Here is a 25,071-nt window from a genome sequence, read left to right on the forward strand (position 1 = left end):
GCACTCAACTCCCTGCTCAGCCACCAATAAGTCCCCAGCTGAGCTCCTGATGGGCAGGCGCCTGAGGACTGTATTGGACAGACTTCACCCACAATACTGCCCTGACTCTCCCCTCGCTTCCACATCGGGGGTTAGACATTTTATCTTACAGGAGCCAGTATTCACGAGGAACTTCGCTGGAGACCCCCTGTGGATCCTGGGCGAGATCGTAGCCATCACCGGTCCGCGGTCGTATCGGGTCAGACTGGAGGATGGCCGCGTCTGGAGAAGGCACATAGACCAACTACGGAGGCGCCTCAGCACCCTCGCCAGCAGAGATCCAGAGTCACACGATGAAAGGAGACCTCATCTGCAGCCCCACGTCCACATCATGCCCGGCGACCAGTTCACACCAACAGCCGATCCCGAAGGCCCGAACACGGACAGCGGCACCCAGATGGTTGACCAGCCCGATCCAGTCTACGGGAGCTCATCTCCAGTGACCAACCCTACGAGCCCCGGGAATGCCTGAACCGAGGGGCATACTGATGACACTTTGCCGGCTCTGCCTTCCCAGGCAGACCCCGAACGGACAGACAGTGTTCCAGAGATGCGCCGTTCCGGGCGCCAACATAAACCTCCTGCCTACCTCAAAGACTATGCATATTCGCATCTGGGGGGAAGGGGTGTTATGTCCTGAGAACTCTAGGAGTTCTCACTCAGGTCCGCTCACTATGCATGGGTGTTCTTCCCTTCACTCATTGGTTGGTTCTCCCCAGCAGCCAGCTATAAAAGCAGGCTGCGGGGTCCCACCAGTTGCTGATTGCTGCGAGCCAGTTCCCAGGCGTGGCAAGCACGATCAGCCCTTTATTGTTATAATAAAGTATTGTTGCACTCATGCTCTGGTTCAGCCTCTCTTTTCCCAAACTTAACATTTTCCTTCTTGGAATTTTGAATTGAGCTACACCTGACATTATACAAGATCTTTGTTTTTACCAGCCCATCTGGAGATTTACTTTTGTATTTTCTGATGGGGTCTGAAAACAATGTCTAACTCAGCCAGCGATTAAGAAGATGCCGAGTTGCTGTCAGGGTTGCAGATCGAAGAGAAACTTGTGGTCCAACCCAAATGGTCTCTGGGAGTTGGATGGAAATTGCCAGAAGAAACCTCCTCTGGGGCAATGACTGCCAGATGCCAGCATGGAGAAGCTGCATGGCAGGAGGAAAACCAAAAAGATCTTCTGCTGACCCAAGCTTTGCATCTGTTTAATGAGGCAATGGAGGGTTGCAGAGCTGAAGAAAGGTATGAATTGCTGACCCATGAAGAGTTGGGGGAGAGAGGAGGGAGTAAGAAACATTTGGAGCTCTGCTGCCCATTCCCATAGCTCAGCCAAGGCTGCTGTAGCCCAAGCTCCCCTCCGGTGGGTAGCACCACGGAGGCGCCAAATTCCAAAAGTTCCTCCAATGGAAGTAAAATACGGAGGGGATCCCAAGGAATTGGGATTCTTCCTAGCCCAAGTCTGGAATCATATGGAGGAATATGGGGATGATTTTGCCTCAGAGGCAGCTAAAGTGAGATGTGTCACCAGAGCATTAGAGGGGACTGCAGCAAAATGGATGGTCACCCTGCATAATGATGATGCCCCTCAATTGAGGAACTATGACCTGTTTATGGCAGCCTTGCGCACATGTTTTGAAGATTCTCTTGCTGAACACAAGGCTAGGATTAGGATGAAAACCATAAATCAGGGACAAAAGTCTGTGGCTGAATATACCCAGGTGTGCCATATACGAGGGTGGTCCCAAGAAGCTTGATAGAAGCTTTCAAGGATAGGCTGAATGAAGATATTTATCAAAGCTGTATCTCCAGAAGAGATCCTAGAGACTTACAGCTCTGGTACATGTTGGCTGCGGATGTGGAAAGCGATCTGATCTGAAACAGATGCGGGGTGGTCCCAGCTGGAGCAAACCTTCTACCAACTCCCAAGAGGTACCCAAAGTTCAAAAGGGTGGATAGGCTGTGAAAATCAAAACCACGGCATGCTTCCTATGTGGGAAGGAAGATCACCGGGCTGCAGATTGCTGTGCTAAGCTGGATACAAAGGGGATGCTGGCAGGAGGAGAAAAAGTTGAAAAAAACCCAGCCAAGCCATGCAAAACAGCCCTGAAGGTGGTGGAGGTCATTGAGTTCACTCCTCTAGGAAGAGAGGAGCTGGGAACTCCGAGCGAGAGTGAATATGACTCCAACCACGATTGCAGCATAGAGATTCTGCTGGGGGTGAAGCTCCCTAAGCCAAAACTGTATTTGATGACACTGCAAGAATTTGAGGAATTGCAGTTGTTTATCAATAAAACCTGGAGCAAGGGTTTATCCAACCTGTCAGGTCTCAAGTGGCAGTCCCAGTGTTGTTCCAAGAAAAGAAGGATGGCTCTCTTCGCTTATGTGTGGACTATCAAAATCTTAACAGAATTTGCATATAAAATATTTACCCACTCCCCTTAATGAAGGACATGTTACCTCACCTTGCCAAGGGAAAATTTTTCACTAAGCTTGATTTTAAAGAACCCTACTAATGAGTTCAAATTAAGGAAGGAGATGAATGCCCCCTTTGGGCTGTTTCCAATTTCATGTTCTCCCATTTGGTCTGAAAGAAGCCCCTGCCATATTCATGCAGCTGATAAACAAGAGAGTGTTGGTTTATCTTGGCAACATCCTTATCTATACAGAGACCTTGGAGGAGCATGTGAAATTGGTATGGTCAGTTTTGAAAAAACTTCAGGTGGCTGAACTGTTTGCTAAGTTTATCCAAGTGCAAATTTCATCAAGAGAAAATTGACTATTTGGATTACCGCATATCGCATGAAGGGATAGAGGTGGACCTGGAAAAAGTCTGGGCTGTTTTGGGATGAGCTCCCCCTCGCACCAGAAAACAATTGCAGAATTTTCTAGGGTTCACTAATTTTTACTGTCAATTTATCCCAGTGTTTGCAAAGATTGCATTTTCTATTACAAACCTCCTAAAAAATAAAGGAGAATTGAAACCAAAACCCAGCCGACTACTCAAATGATTGTACTATTCACGATGGTCCAGCATGGGTGGGAGCCAAATTATATGTCCCAACTAGCCTTGGAGGGGTGCATCTTAAAATAAGCCCATGATTTGAAAGCTGCTGGACATTTTGGCTTCATGAAAACCTTACATTTAGTCAAATGGCAATTTTGATGGCCATCTTTGAAAAAAGACATAGAAGCATATGTAGCTAGTTGTCCTGTTTGTGGTTCAGCCAAACAACCTCCTGGGAAACCTGCCGGTCTACTACAACATGTAGCTAGGCCGACTGCCCCATGAAAGGAAATTTCCATGGACTTTATTGTGGAATTGCCTGAGAGTGGGGGAAATACAGTCATTTAGGTGGTTACTGACCTATTTTCCAAGCAGGTACATTTCATACCCTATGCAAAAATCCCTTCTGCAAAAACTTTGGCTAAGCTGTTTATCTTACATGTGTTCCTGAATGGATAATTTCAGATAAGGGGGTCCAATTTACTTCAAACTTCTGGAAGAAATTCTTGAAGTTATTGGGCTCCACCCAGGGCTTAAGCTCTGCCCACTACTCACTAACCAATGGGGCCTGTGAAAGAACTAACTCGGTATTGGAACAATATCTTAGCTGTTATATCAATTATCAACAGGATGATTGGTCTGACCTACTGCCTTTTGCGGAGGTGGCCTCCAATAATTCTGTTCACAGTAGCATTGGTTTCACTCTGTTCAAGGTAACTACAGGTCAGGATTTTGTACCCATCCCAGAGCTACCACAGGAGAAACCCAATGTTCTATTATTAACAGAGTGGATAACCCAACTCCAGCTAACCTGGCTGGTTACCTGTAAAGCATTAGATGATGCCCATCAAGCTCATAAAAAAACAAGCAGACAAGAAGAGAGTTCCACAAAAACCATACCAAGTGGGTGATAAGTCTTCTTGTCCACTAAGTATTTACAAACAACCCAGAAATCTAAAAAATTGGGACCTAAATATGTGGAACCTTTCCCAATTGTACAAATTGTGAATCCTGTTATGGTGCAATTACAATTGCCAAAAACTCTTAGAAGGATCCACCCCGTCTTTCATGTTAGTTTTTTGAAACTTGAACATACATCCAACTTGCGACCTGACCAGGCAACCCACCTGTTCCTCTTCTAATTGAGGATGAGCAACATTGTGAGATTAAGGAAATTCTAGATTCCAGGAAATAGAGAGAAGATTCCAATATAGTTGTTTGGAAGCATTTCCTCCTTCTTAGTCAGAATGGGTGAATGAGCATGATGTTAGACCCCATAAGCTTATACAAGCATTTTGTTCAAAATATTCTGACCTTAAATTCTTTTATATGTAATATTGTCTCTGGAATGTTTATTTTCCTAATTTTACTCTTTTTTCTTTTCTAGGGCTAACGCCTCTTTTTCAGGAGGGCCGAATGTCAGCCTCCAAGAATCCTTCTTCTGCTTGTCTCTTTCCAGCTGCCATAGAAATGGGGAGGGGGAATTGAGGTTCATGGGAGGGAAGGGTGCTGGAGGATGAAGTTGGTGTATTGTAAAAGTTCAGGTTGCTTTCCTTTTTTCTTTTTTCTTTAATAAAGTTTTATTGAGTTTTAACAAAACAAATAAAACATCTTATTTGAGTACAGCATGGTTCTGGGTTATCACATTTCCATACAGACACAATTTCATATGCACATTCATCTTATGTATTCAACTTCATATCTTATTACTCTTTTTCCAACTTCTCACTATTTCTCCCTTTACTTCTCTTAATTTTCTTTTATGGTTATCTCATTTTCTTCTTATTCAATTGTATTTCTTTTACCTAAATATCTATATCTTTTTATTCATTGTACTTATACTTTCATCTGTCTTGTTTACAATCTCATATGTTCTCTTCCAACATTCTTAAGAAGCAAATTTCCCCCTATGATTGCCAATCGAAGTGCAACACCTTTAAATCTTATTGTTATTATCATATGAAATCTCATTAAACATTGAATTTGTGCATTCTAAAATTATAACATTCAAATTTCTAATATCTATTTTATATCATGTAAATCTCATCATTCAGACTCTGCTTGGTACTTCCCCTTGAAAATGTAAAAAGAAAAATTCTAAAAACATAGCAAAAACAATATATATATATATAAAAACATTAGTAAACAAAATAGTTATTCAAAATCATTCTAGTACTGGTATGAACCTTGTAAATCTTTCACGTTTCTTTTCAATATCTATCAATCTTTGAGAACAATTGAAATGTTTCCCTCCCTTCTTATTACTTAACTGTTAATAAGCATACCATTGGATAGTCATACAGTTTTATCTTATAAATTATTTACTATTAATAAGCAAAATAATTATTCAAATTCATTCTAATAACTGGTATAAATTTCCTTATAAATCTTTCACATTTCTTTTCAATATTTTATCAATCTTTAGAAACAATTGCAATATTTCCCTCTCTTCTTTATTATTGCATTAATTATAAATAAACATACCATTACATAACAATCCAATTTTATCTCATAGATTTACTTATTTCATTTCTAACTCATTACAGTATTCTACTGTCACAACACTATCTTTTGTACCTTTGCAGAATCCTCACTTTTAATTTAATTTAACCATTGTCTCTGTGTTTTCTAGCTGAACAAATACCTTTAATCCTAATATGTTTCCCCTTTTTCTTTATTTCCTGTTTTTGTTCCTCATAAGTTCTTTCCCTTTCTATCTTTCCCCCCTTTTTCTCATCCCTTTTTTATACCCTTCTCTCTCTAATTTTCCCTTCTGTAATTTTCTTTTCTGCTTCTCCTTGCTGTTATACTTCTTTTTCAGACTATTTTTCTTTTTGGCTGTTCCCTTTGATCTCAAACTTTTAACTCCTTTCCCCCTTTTTCACATCATTACCACACTTTGCATTATTTGATCATTGAAAATGGCTTCTTCTTTGTCCTGCCCTTCTTCTTGCTCTTGAAGCTTTTCCTTTTGCTTTTCATAGTTCAGGATCTCCATTTCAAAAAATTCAAATATGAAGCCAAAGGATCTTGCTCCCCTTTCTGCATCTTCTTTCTGGTTTTTAAGACTCATCTTCAATTCCTTCAGGAGTGATGGCATTTTAAACACTTTTGAACAACCACCCAATTGACTTTAAGTAAAAAACAGAAAAAGAAAGAAAAAAACCAATGCCAAAAACTTTTCTTTAAATTACCAAATGATCCCTGTCCCTTCTTGCTTCTTTCCTTTCCTTTTCCTTTCTGTGGGTTACTGTATCTTTTAATAAGATTTTAGTTACAATGTATCCTCGGGAGTCTTTTCAAAGTTTCACTGTTAATCCTCTTTATTTTTCCAGGTAGCGCTCCATTTTTCCATTATTCCAAGTCCCACCCTTTTGCCTGCACTCTTCTCCTTTTAGGGCTTTAAAATGACCAAGAAAAAAATCTTTATTCTCCTTTTGACACTTAGATTTCAGCTTAAGGTTGCCTATTAGTGTCAAAATAGATTAATATAAATTTCTTTCCATACCATTTGTAATTGTCAATATAAAGGTTAAAAGGGGGGGGTTTAACCTCCTTTTCTCTCTCCTTCGTGGCTTAAAGCTGTTCTTTCAGAAGTATCCCTCTAGGTACTTTTAGATTCAGGGTACCTTACTTAGATGTTCTCTGTTGTTTAGCCCGATCTCTCCTGCTTTCATCTTTGTCTTCCTCCTGCACAATCTTATCCAGTCAGGTTCTTCTTTGAGGTGGCCATTTTTGACCACCACTGCAACCACCTTCGGGGAAGGGAGTTTAGACCAGCCAAGGAGGAGAGATGCGGCTCCCCTCCACTCGGCTAGCAGTCTCCCCCATCTTCACCATCTCTATGGGATGGCTTCAGCCCCGAATCCAAAGGATCAGGGCGCTCCAGTGGCGAGCACAGATCAAAACCATGCATGATTGCAGATTTCGGTCTGTCGCTGAAGAGACCCAAACCGGAAGTCGGGATGCTCTCTTGATTACGCTTACTTGCTTACTGCGCAGATGTAGCATCTTATCATTTTAGGCCAAGGTAAACCGTCTTGACATACTAGATGTGTGAAATGCCACCTGAAGATGCACCCACATGACATTATACATACCTCAGATTGGATGGCCAGTTTGAATTATTGGGGGTGGGGACATGGGATAACTTTCTATATATAATTTTTGTGCCTTTTGCCTCAGATCTTGTATTTCTTCTGATGCTACCACTTCAAATTCAGTAAAAGTCTTTTTCTCTATAACAATAGAGTCTAAGGTTTTCTTTCTTGGATTTTGAATGGAGCTACATCTGACAATTATACACACAATATGAGAATTATACACCATAAGAGAATTATATGAGCTTAAATGGACTCCAGAAGATGGTAGAGGGCAGGAAGGCCTGGAGGAACATTGTCCATGGGGTCGCAATTGGTTGGACATGACTTTGCAATTAACAACAACAACAGAGAGAATTATACACACAATATATGACAAGCATTGACATGGCTGGGTGAGATGGAGAAAAGTCAAAGAGGAAGCAGATGGGTCTCAGCATTAGTGGTAGAAAATGGATTGGCCTGAAGGGTGGAAATGACTTGAAGAGAGAGCATACATCAAGCATTAGCTCAATAATTTATTTAGTGATATAAGGACTTTCTGCCAAGTTTCTACTCTCACTTCAGTATTTTTACATGGTAACACTAAAAGAACAATAAAGAGCAAATTGCAATATTAGTATGAACTCAATAGCCAGTTCTGAGGTTGCAAAAAATCAAATATCCTTAGTCATCAAGTATGATGATTAACAAAACATCTATGGAAGAAAAAATACAATCCTAATTCATGTGTCATGCCCCTGGTGGAGACTGACTCTGAGGAAGAGGAGGAACAGCCAACAGGGAGTGGGAGTGTGGCTCCAGAGGTGGTGGAGGAGGCTGGGGAAGGACAGAGGCTGGCTGAGCAGTCAGAGGAGGATTCAGGCCCATCCCCTATAAATCCTAAGTCACACAGGGAGGAGAGGATCAGGGAAAAGGGAGGTCTCCTCAAGAGGAGATTACCATGATCCTCCTCGTTGCTTGCAGGTGGGAGCTATGTATATAAGTTTGCAACTGCACAGGTAGAATTTGCAGGAATCAATTTAGTGTTCACATTGAAAGAGGTTTATCTTTGCTGGCGTTCTTCCCATGGACTTTTCTCGGTTATGTTCCTGGAGTTTATGATTAGTTTATGATTGGCTTGCTTTGGAACTCTCATCAATGCAAGTTGTTTTGGTTTTCTGTTTGCCTCATTATTTACTTTTGTGACTTTAAACTGTGCCTAATAAAACAATGAAGTTAAGTTGAAGGCTCTACCGGACTTTAATATATGTTTTGGGTTTTAGGCTATTTTGAGAGACTACGGGTCATCACAAGATGTTTCTTTCGAGTTTTCCAGGCAAGCCTGTAAAAAGCTTCCATAAAATTAATAAAGCTGCATATCTTTAATGCAGATCCTAAAGCATCTATGTTTTCTTTTCAGGCTGATGTTATTTTGCATGTTTCAATAAATAACACAGAAGCAGAAAGGTGCTGTATTTGCACAAAGCCAGGAGCATTTCTTCCAAATACTTTTTAAAAAATGTGCCCAGCCCTATTAGCTATAAATATGTATATCTGAAATAAAATTGAGTTTGCCTGATTTATTGGGGCTGCAGAATATGGAGTGAAAAGATTATAAACATATTCTTGTCCAGAAGATTTATTTTGCCACTAAATAAAAACTCAGTTTAGGGCAAAATATTCACCACGTTCTAAAATACACTACTAAACTAGCACAGCAGGTATTCGAGGCAGTTGTTCAATGCAGGTATTAAATGGGGCACAGAATGTAAGTCTCTGTATTATTTGCTATGTGCAAAATGATAACTTGCAGAACACAAAATGTAGAGCTCTAAATTTTTTAAGAACAAGGCAGTCTTTTTCTCAGGTTCACATTATATGAGGTTTTATATGAGATTCATTGTTAAGTACAGGTTAGGTATCCTACAGAGTTTAATTTCCATGCTTTACTACTGAATATACTGAACTAAGCTATTACTCTTGACAATGGAGTATTAACTGAGTGACGTGCAAGGAAAGGGTGCCACTTATTGGTTCACCATTGATGTCAATTTGATTCATTTGTAAAAATTCTAAATAATTTCATCTAAATTTACTTACCATTTAATATCTCCTTGCTTTTGCAACCATGTCCAGCATGCTTCACATTCATTTGGATGTCTGCTGAATTTTCCAATAAACAGTATGCAATTTTCTCATTCAATGACATTTCTGCAATTACTAAGAAGCCAATAGAATGGTAGAGGAGTATGAACCATTCCACTGTTTTCAAAGGAGATAATACCATTAAACAGTATTCATATCAGGTCTAATAGATTCCTATAGGGATGCTGTCATTCTTGTGGCGGAGAGAGAGAGTTGTGGGGTGTCTGTATGGGGTTTCTGTTTCTATTCCTTACTTTGCTGTAACTTTTGGGACCTTGGGTTGGTGGAAAGGAATGTGTCTCAAGCCAGCTGCCTTATTTCGTCTCTGAAGAGCAGCAGCAGCATTGCCTTGGAGACTGGCATTCATCACCTTCTTGGCCTCAGTTTCCCATAACATCTTCACACCTCAGGATTGGCTCAATGATGAATTGGATTTTGAGAGGGGCTCTGACTGCAATGGTTTAATCTAACATTTTGAGTGGGAAAACTTAGTTCCTGCCTACATCTTTTGCTATCACAATCTTCCAATAAAAGTTCCTCTTGAAATGGCTTCTGTCCAGCCTGTTCAAGAATTCTGAACCTGAATAAAATGAACATATGAGCTGTATGACATTGTGCTTTTTGGCAGCATCTGCACAATCTAATTACTTTTTCAAAATGAAGAAAACAGTGCTATGCTGCAAACTATGATCCTTTGGGACATATATGCACCATTGCAGCACATGTAGAAAAAGTGGAATGCTTACACCACAGTGCCATGATACTGTTTTCAACTTTCTGATCCCCTTCACCCTCCACCCCTCCTCCCTCCATACATACCACTGGTGCGAACCCTGGCATTGAATGTGCCACTACTGGCACAAAATAACAAACTCCCTTGGTTTGTTAATTGTATTTCCATTATAAGTGTTTATTTTTCAATTCATTAATTGTAATTATGAAAATATCAGCCATTCTTTTATATACATCATGTAACATCTTTTTTATAGACTGTCATTTTCAAATCCACTTTCAGCTCCCTCTGAGTCTTGTCTGATGAAACTTGTTCCTCTTCCATAACATCTTTTAAACACTAACTAGCTACAGTGTCAGACACTCTTAAAAGTAACAATATTACTGATCTTCACTCCTTTCTTCACTTGCCACTGCCTTCACCACTCAACTTACAACAGTCAAGTCCAAACCACTACATTGTTGTTGTTGTTGTTTTGCAGTACCTTACCAGGATGAAAAGGCAAATGAGTTTGGCTGCTTTCTTCAGTAAGAAAACAAAAGGAGATCCGAAAGAGTCACAACCACAACTGTTGGAGTCTGGGGAAAGCAACACATCAAGTACACTCCAACCTGGAGTTTTGTTTTTTTTTAAAGTACACTCCAACCTGGGGAAAGCAGCACACCATCTACCCTTAAACCTGGAGAAAGCAGCACATCATCTACATTCCAACCTGGGAAAGCAGCACATCATTTACACTCCAAATGTCAGCTGGTGCTCCATTCAAAATCCAAGAAAGAAATACTTAGACTCCATTAAGTAGAGAAAAGATATATTTTACTGGAAATCAAGTGGCAGCAACAAAAGAATTCTGAATCTGAGAAAATGGGCGTGTAAATCACATATGCAAAGTAATGGCAACGTTCCCACCCCCAATAGTTCAATTGGCTCATCCAATTAAAAGTTGTGTATATCATCATGTGGGCATCTCTAGGTGGTGATGAGGCCTCTGTCCATTGACCTTGACATATTTTGATAAAGAGTTGCAGCTGCCCATAGCATAGGATAGAAGCCTAAGCAAGAATCTAACCCCCACCCCAGCTTATACAGTTCTGTTTTGTAACACCTCCAGCTCACTTCCCATAACCATATTCCGCCTCCTCCCCCTGTTACTTATGACAGCCGAAAGATGCAAAGCAAAGGGAGAAAATCTTGAAGGCTGACACCAACCTGAGGAAAGCACCACATCAAATACTGAAAGAATTGAGTCAGACATTGAAAGGAATTTTTTTATATATAATCAAGTTTTTTTAAATTTCAATCTACACATACACAACAATACATTAACAATGTGGCATCAATAAATCATACATTTTAGTATAAGCCAACTTAATACCAATCATATCTCTTAGTACACATATTCACATTAAATCAAAATCATAATTGCTTATGTTCAACATTTCAATACTCTCTCCTAATGTCAGCCACCATATCAGTTAAACATACCTAGTAATTTCATTATTCAATTTCCTCCCCAATTTTGGTTTTTTTTTAAATAAAAAATTCTCATTTAGCAAGTAGTATGGTTCCAGGTTTCACATTTCAGTACAAACATGACTATAGTTACCTATTCATTTTATTTATTCAATTTCATATCACATTATCCTTATTAGTATTAAATATTAAACTTATCCAATTCCAATTCATGTTATAACATTTCATTTTCCTTAGGATATTCTCATATCTTATTTTACAATATTATCTAAAATTCTCATCTCATTTTTATATTCATTTCCCATTTTACCTTTTTCTGTCACATTTGCAATTTTATCCTCATTTTATTAATTCAAAATTGTCCCCTCTGGTTAATAATTCAAGCTAGCCACTTCATTCTACCTTAATACCAGTCTCCCTATTTACTATATAACACAAATATATATATTTTTGTCAGATTCCGCATTACATTTTCTCAATCACCTTATAAATCATTTATACATTACATAAGTATTAATCTAATCAATTAATTATAGCAACTGACATTAATATCTTGATAATAGTTCTTATTTCAACATTTCCCCCTTTTCTTATACATTACTAATCATCAATTAATATATAATATACTTATAATAAATTCCCAATTCCATTTTTATTTCATTAAGTTCCATGTCTAATGTAGCTATAATCCTTTAAAAGAAAGAGAGGAGAAGAAAGAGAAAGTAAGAAAGAAAAAAAACCCATATCAGTTACATACTTTATTTAAGTACTTATTCTTATATATCACAACATATTACCTTGCAGAATCTCCTTCCCTGACCTCTTTTTTCACCCATTGTCTTTTAACAATGTAATTTCTTTTCATCCTTGCTTGCTTCCTGTTTCTCTTTATTTTCTAGTCCTTTCTCTTAATTCCCTTTTTCCCCATTCTTATTCCCCTTCATTTCTCATTCCAATTATTAAGTTTTTCTCCCTCCCTCCCTTTCAATTTTTCTTTTGTACTTCCCTCTTCTGCTTTTTCCATCTCCTTTTTTTAAATTTCCTGAACCATTCTCTCTTTTGTTATCACATCAGACCACAATTTTTTAATTTTAATTCCTTTCCCCCCCCTTGCTTAAATAATTGTTGTTCCCTTTGTTCTTCGAAGCTGGCTTCTTCTTTGTTAAACTCCACCCCCGCTGGTTTACTTTGTTGTTCTACAAGCTGAGTTTCCATTTCTAATTTCTGTAATATGTAATTACACATTTCAAGTTTGATTTTCATCATTTCCCTTATGTCTTGCAAGTCCAATCTTATTTCAACAAATAATTCCTCCATTGTATCTTCTCCTTTTTTCCTTTTCTTTCCTCTTCCTTAGTAGATGTATTCCTCTTCCTTAATAGATATATTCAATCGCAGAGTCCAGTATATTATTTCAGCCAGTGTCTTTTAAGTTTATTTTCAACAATCAATGTCCTTAAGCCTTTGTTCCAGGTCTTCTAGTTGGCCCTTTCCCAATTGTTTCCCACAGTCATCGGGTGGTTCTTTGACAAAATTTTCAAATATCTTCCCCTTTGTAATATTCCAATATCACTTGCCAGGGTTTTTAATGGAGTTTCTTTTACTCTGTTTAAGTTCCAAAGTCCAATTTCTTAGAAAGACCAAACACTTTTTTTAAAAAGTCACTGAAAATTTTCCTGTACCATCAGGTGGTGCTCTTGAGTCTTTTCCACAATCCACTCCTTCCTTAACTTTAACTTTCTTTGTTAAGTATAGTACTTTTATTAAGTTTGCTAATTTCAATCATTAGCTATTATTTATTTTCTTTTCAACACACTCAATTTCAGCATTTAGTTATGCCCTTTAAGTGCCAATACTCCAATAATTGTCCAGTTTAATTTCTAAATCTTTGTTGTGTTCAAATATTTTCCTTTAAATTTTCTCCTCCAAGTTAATCCAATAGAATAATTCAAGCCAATTTTATAAAATCCAATTTCCTTCTCACTTTCTCTGGTTGCTGTTTCCACACGCTTTCCTCCAATATAGTCCTTTATTTTTTAATACCAGGGTACCTCAAAATCCAGTATTTTGCCTAGTTCACACTCTGCTCGCTGCTTCTCTGCTCCAGCACAGCCTTATTTTCCCAGGCTGTTCTTCAACTTTGTGGGGGCCATTTTAGGACTACAGCTACAGCTTGCCTTTGGAAGGGGATTTTCCTGCCAGGGAGGAGAGTTGCAGCTCCCCTCAACCCTTCAAGCAATTCCCCTTTTCTTCACCAACCCTCCAGGGTTGTTCTGGTCCTAATTGGGACCCTCCAGCAAGTTATCTAGGAGTGAAACTGCACACGATTGCAGATTCCACTCCAACACCGACAGCGAGCAAACCGGAAGCAACAGCACTCCAACACCGATGACAAGCAAAAAGGAATCTTCCTGACTGCTGGACATTAAAGCAGTACACCATTTTTAAGGGGAAATATGATGGACTGGAAGTTTCCCAGAAAAAGCTAGGTTTCAAGCATTGCAAAAAATTTGAAGTTTCAACAAAAGAAAAAAATGTTCACGCAGCAAAGGAATGGAAAAATTTCCAAATAGAGCCAGCAGGGAAGAGTAAAGAGGTGCAACAAGCATCTGTTAGAAAAAAAATAAAAGAGCATTTCTCATCTAAAGCTCACAATATGTGCACAGAGAAGTTAAAGCAAAGTGAGCAGGATGTAATAAGTAAAGGACTGGATAAGATAACTGAAAATATTTGGGTAGTATTTGTAGAGTGTTTAATACAGTGTACAGTCTGGCACAAACATGCAAACCATTTTCAGATATAGAAGATCTTATAGAATTGCAAATTAAAAATGGATTAGATCTGGGAATAGGATTGCATTCACTTAAAACTGCAGTTGCAATAGAAGCTTTCATTGCAAAAGACATTAGAAAACATTTATTTACCAAAATTATTGAAAAAATTCGCAAAATATGTTTGATTATTGATGAGGCCTCAACGATATCTTCCAAACAAATTCTTTTACTTTACTTAAAAGTTGAGTATCCAGTTTTCTCACCAACAATTTCCCTTGAGCGAGTTGAATTGGAAAAACAAAATGTAGAGACAATAGTTATGGAAAGTTTGAATAATGTTGAGTTTACTAAGAATTATCTAGAGAAGCATTTAATAGGATTTTGCTCTGACGGTGCCAGTGTTATGCTTGGGAGAAAATCTGGGGTAAGCACTAGGATAGCAAAAGACTTTCCAAACATCATAATACAGCAACCATTGTCTCTAACTTGTTTTATATGATTCTATTAGGGAAATAAAGCAAGTAAATCATTTTCAAATATTTATTGATAAGATATATTCTATTTTTCATCAATCCAATAAGAACCTAATTGAACTTAACAAAATTTCCAAATTTGAGATTGAAATTATAAAGATTGATACTGTTTTGGACCAAGATGGGCTGCCTATAGTATAAGTCAACCCTAGCTGTGTGGCATGCTTATCCAGTGCTACATCAGTTTTTTTATTCAAATAAAAATACTCAGGTATGGCTGCCCATCTTGAAAATACATATTTTCTCACTGATTTGGCCTTGATGATTGATATCATAAATGAATTTTCTCTTCTTTTTTTTTTATATATAAATTTTATTGAATTTACAATTAAAAAAATAACATAACAACATTACATAAGAAACAGAGAGAGAAAAAGAAGAAAGAAAGAAGAGAAAGAGAGAGGAAAAGAAAAAAAAAAAACGCTCGGTCTTGCGACCGAAAAAGGAGAAAAAGAAGTATAAAAGAGAGAAAAAAAACAAAGAGACGGAAGAAAAAAGAAAATACGTTAAAACCAGACAGATATTCTTTTTGACAGTCTACAAGATCCAATTCTCCTACCTTACTTTAAATATACACATCTTATCACTATTTATGGTTATTTATGCTTATTTATGCTCATTGAACAGTTTATCTCTGATATAACCAATTATACCACGCATTCCAATTATTATCAAATGCTGAAGACTCTTTATTTTTAAGAGCTATGGTTAAATTGTCCATTTCTGCGCAGTCACATATTTTCTGAATGACCAATTGATCTGTAGGTAAACGGGATGATTTCCAGCACTGGGCAAATGCTAATCTGGCCGCAGTTAGAATATGAATTATTATATATTTCGTCTTTTTAGGAAAATGTTTATCAGAGATCCCTAGTAGGAAGAACTCTGGTTTGTATTCAATTTGTTCTTTGGTTATCTCCTCCAGCCATTTTCTAATTTTTTGCCAGTATTTCTGGGCTTCTTTACAGGTCCACCACATATGAAAGTAGGTTCCCTCTATGTTTTTACATTTCCGAATTTTCTCTTCTTTCTAATGTACTGCAAGCTAGAAATCTAAACATCATAAAGGCTGAAAAACTTGTGGTAAGATCAATTAAATCATTTGAAATGCTTAGAAATGGAAAGGGTGCATACAAAATAAAGGTTGATGGATTAATTATTTCAGAAACCTTCAAAAATATAAATTTTATACAAAATCATCGATTTGTGGGACTTCCTCAGGAAAGACTTTTAGAAAGCATTGTAACTAATTTGAAGAAAAGATTGATGGATTGCGAACATTTAAAAACAGGTAGCCAATTTAAAGACACTGATAAATTAAAATTTCTCAATTTTTTGAAGCCAGATTACTGGAACATTGAAGAAGTGGTGGTTCCATGGAAAGCAGCTGAAGAACAATTGGTTGCATTTGGTGTAATTTTCCATTACAAAATTAATATTAATGGTTATTGAGGTTTTATAGAAACTGTGTTAAAAGATTTGGAAAAATATGCAATTCCTGGCAGTATTTAAAAAGCTAGAGATATTGTCAGGACAATTGCAGTCAGTTCAGCAGAAGCGGAAAGGGGTTTCTCACAAATGAACATAATATGTTCAGAGAGCAGAAGTTGCCTAACTGTTTCCAATGTAACTACGCTACTGACTATTTATCTAATTGGCCTACCTCTGCAAGAATGGGACCCTATTCCTATAGTAAAAAAAATGGTTGTGAGCACATCACACAGCTGATGATGCTCGTGTAAAACAAAAGAAAACTGCAAGTAAGGATGCCAATAAAAAAGCAATTTGGCAATACTTTAAATAACAGTTTTATTGTTTTTTTTATAAAGTATTATAATGTGTAATAGTTTTTGATTAACATTTAAAAACTTTGTTGTAACAAAATCTAGTTTTGTGTACCTTTTTATTATTTAAACATTAAAGGCATGAAATAATAAACTACCTTTTGTTTTGATATATCTTTTTTTTAATGCTTAAAATAGTCATTAGGGCAAAGAAGTTGAGTTGGCCATGCCCAGCCAGTCATGTAACCATCAAGCCACACCCACCCCGTCGTGTGACCACCAAGCCATGCCCACCTAATCATGTGGCCACCAAGCCATACCCAGCCGATCACGTAACCACCAAGCCACACCCAGCCGGTCACATGACCACCAAGTCAGCAAGCCATGCCCACCCAAAGCTAAGGCAAGTTAGCAAATGTTTCTCTTATTAAAGGACAGATAATGTAGGAAGGAAGATTAAGCCATTCACCCAATTAATTGCTTTGAAACCTGAAGGAGAGAACTGCATACTAACATTTTCTGTGTGGACTCAGTAAGCATGTGTTACATTACGCAAGTAACACTTTTTCTTTTCTTATTGAACAAAAAAACACAAGGGTTGCTCTATCCTTACCTCTGAGGAAGCTTATCTGAGAAAGCAAATATTTATCATATCTGTTCTATATTTCCTTCTAACATAAACAGAAAGCAGTTATTTGAAATATATTAATCCTGTGTTTGTCTTTTCTTTTAAATTTTGCCAAACAAACTGCATCAAAGCAGCTTGCAACCTGAGGATAAAACTTATGCACAGTAATAGTGACCTCCAGTGGTAATAATAAGGAAATGAAGAACTCTCTTTTTGGAATAACTGTCAACAAAACGTGTGGCTAAATATTACTGTTTCAGTAGATTTAAAAAAGAGTGCAATTTTGATATTGAACTTCATTTGATCTGAATGAAGCTACCTACCTCATATTTTCCCTGTTTAATCCTCCTAATTTCAACATACAGAAAATCCCAGGATTTAATATACACATTACTGTAAACCATAATGCAGATTAGTTTGTTTTGGATCAATATGAAAGGCAAACCCAATCTCTTTTTGAGATTAGCTGCCATTCCAATTTAGCTTGGCATTGTAATAGGAATGAATCCTTTGTGCTGTGGAACACCCCCCTCCCCCCTCGAAGAAAGAAATATTTTGAGGAATATTAAAAAGGGATATTATATTTCCCCAAAGGGAGAAATGGGGAAACATGCTCTTAAGGAAGACAGAAACCAGCCCCAGTCTTCCAAGCAGAAACTGAGGAGACCTGCTTTTAGAAATGCAGATGTGGTAATCCATTCAAGACAGGGTATTTCGAAACTCCTTGGCAGAAAGGTAGAATTAGAAAGCAGCCCCTCACCCAAGATCCAACACAGGACAAAAGCCATTAGCCACAATAGGAATTGCCCAACACCCTTTCAGAACACAAGCCCCTTCATTACACCACCCCAGAACAATCCAAACTTCAAAGTCAGAGAAACCCACAAAGATCTATCCACCCATTCAACCATTCATTCAGCTGACCCAAAACTGCACATTGTCTTTGTGGTTCTGTTCAATAGACCAACTTTCCAATCAGCCTGCATGTTGTTCCCAGCTTCTTTTTCCCAGCTTGGAACTGAACCAGATGGATTTTTTTCCCAACAATTTGGCACCCAAGAGGGGACTCCAAGCTAACCTGACCTATGGACCAGTGGTGGGATTCAAATTTTTTTTTTACTACCGGTTCTGTGGGCATGGCTTGTTGGACATGGCAGGGGAAGGATACTGTAAAATCTCCAGTCATGGCAGGGGAAGGATACTGTAAAATCTCCAGTGAGAGGTGGTATTTGCCGGTTCTCCGAATTACTCAAAAATTCTGCTACCAGATCTCCAGAACTGGTCAGAACCTGCTGAATACCACCTCTGCTATGGACCTGGCCTGGGTATGCCTCCATCTTGCTGGCAGCAGACCCATTGTGTCCCCTGGACCTTGGCCATTTGGAGCAAGACTGGTATATTGAGTTTTGAGCTCAAAGGCTGCTTGGAAAGAAGGTGGGTATCTCTAAATTTTAACTTTAAAAGCTCAGGAGGTGAAAGAGAGTATATGCCTCTCTGTGTGGATGTGCTTCAGGAAAAAACCCTTCTCTGCCACAGCTAGATCCTGCTCCTTCTATGTCTTTACTAACCACAGAAAGATCTGTTCTACCAAAAAACCTGGAAAGTATGGAGGTCAGCCAAAGTGCAGGACCTTCTGTTAAGTAAGGTAGAGAATGTGTGGGAAAGTGATTGAATAAAAGGAGAATGAGAGGTTCACTACTGGCAACCAGCTGGGAAGTCACTGAGCAAAGTCCTGTGTTAGGAGATGCCCATATTCGACTGCTTAGGAAAAGCAGCAGGTCCTCCCAGACTCCTGAGGGTGTGAACATTGACAGCTGTTAGGAGGTGCCTATACTCATCTGCATAGGGGGCAGCAGGTCCTCCTTGGTCCAAAAACTTACAGGCTGTGTTCCCTGGAAAGGAGGTACCCGTACTCTATTAGCAAACCAGAGCCCACTCAGACCTTTTGAGGGAGGCAAAAACTGACAGGCTGTGACCTGGCTAGGCCAAATTGAGCCCCACATCAGAAGGGGAAGATAAAAAACTGTAGCTTTAGTATTGTGACAGGAACCCCCCCCCCCCACACACACCAGGAGATTTACTTATGGTGTGGGACGAGAGGCGACTGCCCATCTTGGCTGGTAAAAGGAAAATGTGAGCAAGGAAATTATGTAAAGAGTGGGCTTTGCTCAGAGATGAAGCTGGAAAACCAATTTGGCTAAATAAAGGTACTTAAAAGAAAAGGGAAATATACATATATAGGAACATTGATTTCCCCTCCTCCTTTCTCTGCATTCATGCAACCATGTAATATGTTTGTTTATATCAAAAAGGAAGATCTAGATGGACGTTAAACAATACTATTTTAAAGGAAAAAGACTTCACACAGTGGATGGAGAAAGAATTGGCTTTTTTCTTTAGAGAAAACAAAAAAGAAGATACATCAATTCAGAATGTATGGGATACAATGAAGGCATACGTTAGAGGCTTGATAATAGACTATACAAGGAAAAGGAATACTATGAAAAGGCTAGCCTCTAAGGCCCTAGAGGATGAGCATAAAAGACTTGAAAAAGAGCTACAGAAAATGCCACAGAAAAAGGACATCAAGCTAAAAATGGATATAATTAAACACAAAATGGGTCAAATAGAAAAAGAAGAATTAGCACAGAAAATTAGAGGTGCTAAACAGAACTACTTTGAAGATGCAAACAAACCAGGTAGATGGTTAGCATACAAATTGAGAAAGGAGAAAGAATCAAGGAAAATATTGCAATTAATAGATGACCAAGGCCAAGTTTGCCATGGTAGCAAAGAGAAGAAGGAAATCATTCGAGACATTCTATGTGAAATTATATATGCAAGAGAATATTGATGAGGAAAGAGTTAAGCAGTACTTACAGAATGCTAATCTACCTCAGATACCTAAAGAGACTGAAAAAATGTTAGAAAGCAATATAACGATGATGGAGCTAACTGAAGCACTCAAGAAGCAAAATAATGGAAAGGCACCAGGTCCAGATGGACTTCCGGCAGAATTTTATAAAACATTACAAGAATCGTTGAATCTTCCATTGCTAGAAGTTATGAATGAGGTTATGTTAAAGAAGAAGATACCTAAATCATGGTCAGAAGCCTATATTACACTTATACCAAAAGAGGAGGCCGACCCATTACAAATTAAGAACTATAGACCCATTTCTCTACTAAATGCAGATTATAAAATCTTTGCTTCAATATTGGCAGAAAGACTTAAAAAATATCTAAATAATTTTATCCATCCTGATCAAAATGGATTTCTGCCAAAGAGACAAATTAAAGACAATATGAGAGTAATCTTGGATACTTTGGAATACTAGGAGGCACAACCTGAAAAATAAATGGCTCTGATATTTTTAGATGTACAGAAGGCATTTGATAATGTGAATTGGCGATTCATGTTATTACTGTTGGAACAGATGGGTTTGGCTAGAAAATTTATTCAAGCAACAGAAGCTATATACTATAAGCAAACGGCAAAGGTAATGATAGAGGGAGAACTGACAGACTCTATTAATATAAGAAAAGCAACAAGACAAGGGTGCCCACTATCACCTTTGTTGTTTGTGTTAATGTTGGAAGTGTTAAACAGAAATATTAGAGATGAAAAGAATATAAAAGGAATGAAAAACAAAAAGGAAGAATTTAAGCTGCAAGCATTTGTGGATGATCTGGTTTTCATCTTAGAAGACCCACTAGAAACAACATCAAAATTGATAGAAAAGATAGAGGCGTATGGAAAGGTGGCTGATTTGAAAATAAATAAAGATAAGACAAAGATTTTGACAAAGAATATGCTATTAAGACAAAAGGAAGAACCGGCAGACCTATTGAAAATTCAGGTCACGAATAATATCAACTACTTGGGGATATATTTGACAGCAAGATGTAGTACATTAAAAGAGAATAATTATATTAAACTTAAACAGCAGATAGCGCTAGATTCGGCGAAATGGGAAAGCTTACAACTGTCACTAATAGGGAGAATTTCAACAATCAAGATGAATATATTACCCAGAATTTTATATTTGTTTCAAACAATTCCAATTAGGCTTGGAAAAGACTACTTTGAAGACTTAAATAAAATTGTCTTGAAATATATATGGCAAGGTAAGAAAGCAAGGATAAAGTTAAAACTTTTGCAAGATGCTAGAATTAGAGGAGGATTTGGTTTGCCTAATTGGGAGTTGTACTACCAAGCTACAAATTTGATGTGGGTTAAGGAATGGATAACACTAAGAAATACTAGATTGTTGACATTAGAAGGACATGATCTGTTGTTGAGGTGGCATGCTTTTTTATGGTACAAAGGAACTAAAACACAGGGGTATTTTAGAAGACATTATATACGGGAGTCTCTGTGGTTAAACTGGGAGAAGATTAAAAGACGATGTTATTTGAAAATTCCAGTCTGGTTATCGACCATTGAAGCATTTTCATATCCTATAATATACAAAAAGGAACAAATAGTTAGATATGGTGAAATATTGAATGAAAAGGGTGAACTTAAATCTATGCAAAAACTAGAGGAACAAGGTATAAAGATGAATTGGTTCTCATATGCGCAAATACATTCAAGGTATGATAAAGATTCTAAAACAGAAGGTTTCTATGATAAACTAACTGATTTAGATAAGATTTTGACAGGTACTGATGAAAAGGTGATTTAAAAATTGTATGGATACTTATTAGAAATTAAACTAGAAGAAGAACAAGTTAAAGAAACTATGATTGCTTGGGGCAAGAATTTTGGATATGGGATTGATTTAGAGAAATGGCAAAAACTGTGGTCTCAAAATTATAAAATGACAATGTCAACAGCATATAAAGAAAATTTGTAAAAGATGTTTTACAGGTGGCATTTTCCCCCAACAAGAATAGCAAAAATATTCAAGAATAAATCCGAAAATTGTTGGAAATGTCAGACACCTGGCTCATATTGTCATATGTGGTGGACATGTGCAGATGCTAAAAAATATTGGACTAAAATCCACACGTGGTTGGAAAAAATGACAAAAAAGCGTATAGATTTGAAACCAGAGTTATTTTTATGGGAATTTTTCCTGAAATATATAGTAAAGACTTGAAATACCTGATTGTAAATGTATTAACAGCGGCTAGGATTGTATTTGCTAAAAACTGGAAAAATGAGAAAATACCATCACAGGAGGAAATCATTAAGAAAATATTGGAATGTGCTGAAATGAGTAGATTGACATTTGAAATTAGAGAACAAGATGATAAACAATTTTATAAAATTTGCGATCTATTCTATCAATGGTTAGACAATAAAATATAGTAATGAAATATGTAGATTCTTAGAAAATAATAAATATATAAAGATGTATTCTTTTCTTATTATATCTACAAAATTATTTTAGGATAGATTTGGGATGATAATATGAACCGTCATAAAACAAATTAAGTAAAATACGATTATTTTGTAAAACATGAATGAATAAAAGTATAGTCAAATGATTGATTAATAATGATATTAATGTATTTAATACTTGATTGAAAATATGAGAATATATACAATGTAATTGTAATTGAAGACTACGAAATGGAAGCACAAAACTATTTGTAAACCAACCGGCACGCTGTATGTATATATATGGAAGATGGCTTGATGTTTTTAAGTTTTGTTTGTCTATGTTCATCTTAAAAACCAATAAAAAATTTTTTAAAAATTAATAAAAAAAAGGAAGGAGACGAGTGGAAAACAACATTCAATTGTCTCCTAGGGAGCTTCCAATTTAAAGTAATGCCATTTGGTCTTCAAGGAGCCCCTGAGATGTTTATGCAACTAATCAATGAGGTGCTACATGAGCACCTGTACAAAGAGGTCCTCATATATTTGGATCACATTCTCATCTTCACTGAAACACTAGAAGAACATGTTAAACTAGGTGCTAAAAAAGCTCTCGGTGGCTAAACTGTATGCCAAGGTCTTCAAATATGAATTCCATCAATCCCATCTTGACTACCTAGGGTATTGTGTATTTAATGAAGGCATGGAGATGGACCCTGGGAAAAAAGCCATTTTAGACTGGCAAGCCCCTTGTACCCACAAACAACTTCAAAGTGCATGGGGAGATGCATTACAAAATTAAGAAAATATTAGATTCCAGGTTATATAAAGGGAGGCTACAATATTTAGTACAATGGAAGCACATGGGTAAAAAGCTGGAATGTAAAAGCTGACAGGCTAGTCAATTAGTTTCACGAGCAGTATCCTCAGAAGCCAAAGGGACCTCCTGGTGGGGTGGGGAGAGATGGTTAGTTCAAAAACTGATTAACCCCATTTGGTTTCTTTTCTCTTCTAGGAACTCCTCATCAGTCAAGGGGGTATGATTGTGAATCCTGATGATTCCCAAATGCCATCCCTCTATGAATCCATTTAACTGATTACAATATGAATGAGGCAAAGAAAGAAAAACTAACAGCAAATTTCCATCCTCCTCCCATAGTCTTTACAGTGGTCTTCTGGGGATTAAAGAGAGCCTTTTAGTCTTTTACTGTTCCATCTCAGGGTCCCCTCTTTCAAGTCTGTTGGGCGGCATTAGGCTTGGCTTGGTGGTAAGGCTGGTCAGTCAGGCCTGGGAAGGTCTGCTCCATTCTGGTTGCTTTGATGACATTTTTGGTAGATGACTGGATTCAAACCCAATTCCCTGGCTCAAATGAATGGAAGGTCTCCTCTCATCTGGGTCAGTGTGCTCTGCTTCCATAGGTTGCAGAGTTGTCTGTGCAGGGCTGAGAGATGAGAACGGGGGGCCCTTCTATGAGGGTTATCCTCCCAGGAAAGGCATTGTTGGAGGATAAGAGTTGGAGAGGTGGAGTGGGAGTGGATAAATAGCTTGCAGGCAGAGTTTGAGGGGAAAAAAACATCAGTACTGCAGTTGTTTAACAGATAAACAAAAACAAAATGGGGACACTACAGATGATAAAAAAGAAGCTGTATTCACATGCTTCATGAAAAGGATGGACAGATAAAAATCCCCTTATAGGACATACTGTAAATGAAAACAAACAAACAAATTTTTCTTCTGAATGAGCTTCAACATTCATTCCGGAAGGAAGGAAGGAAGGAAGGAAGGGGAGAAAAAGCGACACAGTTCTCTTCACCCTGTTTTGCTGGACAGGCAACCTAGGGTGAAGGTATTTTTTTCTTTTCATTGCTTTAACATTTTTTCCCTAACAACTTAAAATCCTTGTTTCTAGGGATCAGAGACACTTAACAGTTACAATTATCTAACACATGAAGACTTTGTCAATCTACTCATTTCAGCACATTCCAATATTTTCTTAATGATTTCCTCCTGTGATGGTATTTTCTCATTTTTCCAGTTTTTAGCAAATACAATCCTAGCTGCTGTCAATACATTTACAATCAGGTATTTCAAGTCTTTACTATATATTTCAGGTAAAATTCCCAATAAAAATATCTCTGGTTTCTAGTCTATATGCTTTTTTGTCATTTTTTCCAACCACGTGTGGATTTTAGTCCAGCATCCGCACATGTCCCTAAAGACAGACCCCACCACCTACCTAGAAAAAACTACCAAATCCAAAATAAAAGCCTCCCCCATCAGTGAAGAAATCCAGCAACAAATCATACCCAGAGAAAAATCATCCAGATGCCCCAAGCTTTATGGTCTCCCCAAAATACACAAAGAAGGAACCCCACTCAGACCAATAGTCAGCTCCATAGGCTCACCTCTACAAAACCTAGCCAAATTTCTCGCCAAACAACTACAACCTTATGCAGAATCCATCAACTCACACGTAAGAAACTCATTCCAATTCATCGAGATCATAAAGAAACAAAACTTACAACCTAACGACCTACTAGTAAGC

Source organism: Pseudonaja textilis, chromosome 8 (assembly GCF_049901715.1).
Source record: "Pseudonaja textilis isolate UNSWEBS1 chromosome 8, rPseTex1.2, whole genome shotgun sequence".
Lineage (NCBI taxonomy): Eukaryota > Metazoa > Chordata > Lepidosauria > Squamata > Elapidae > Pseudonaja > Pseudonaja textilis.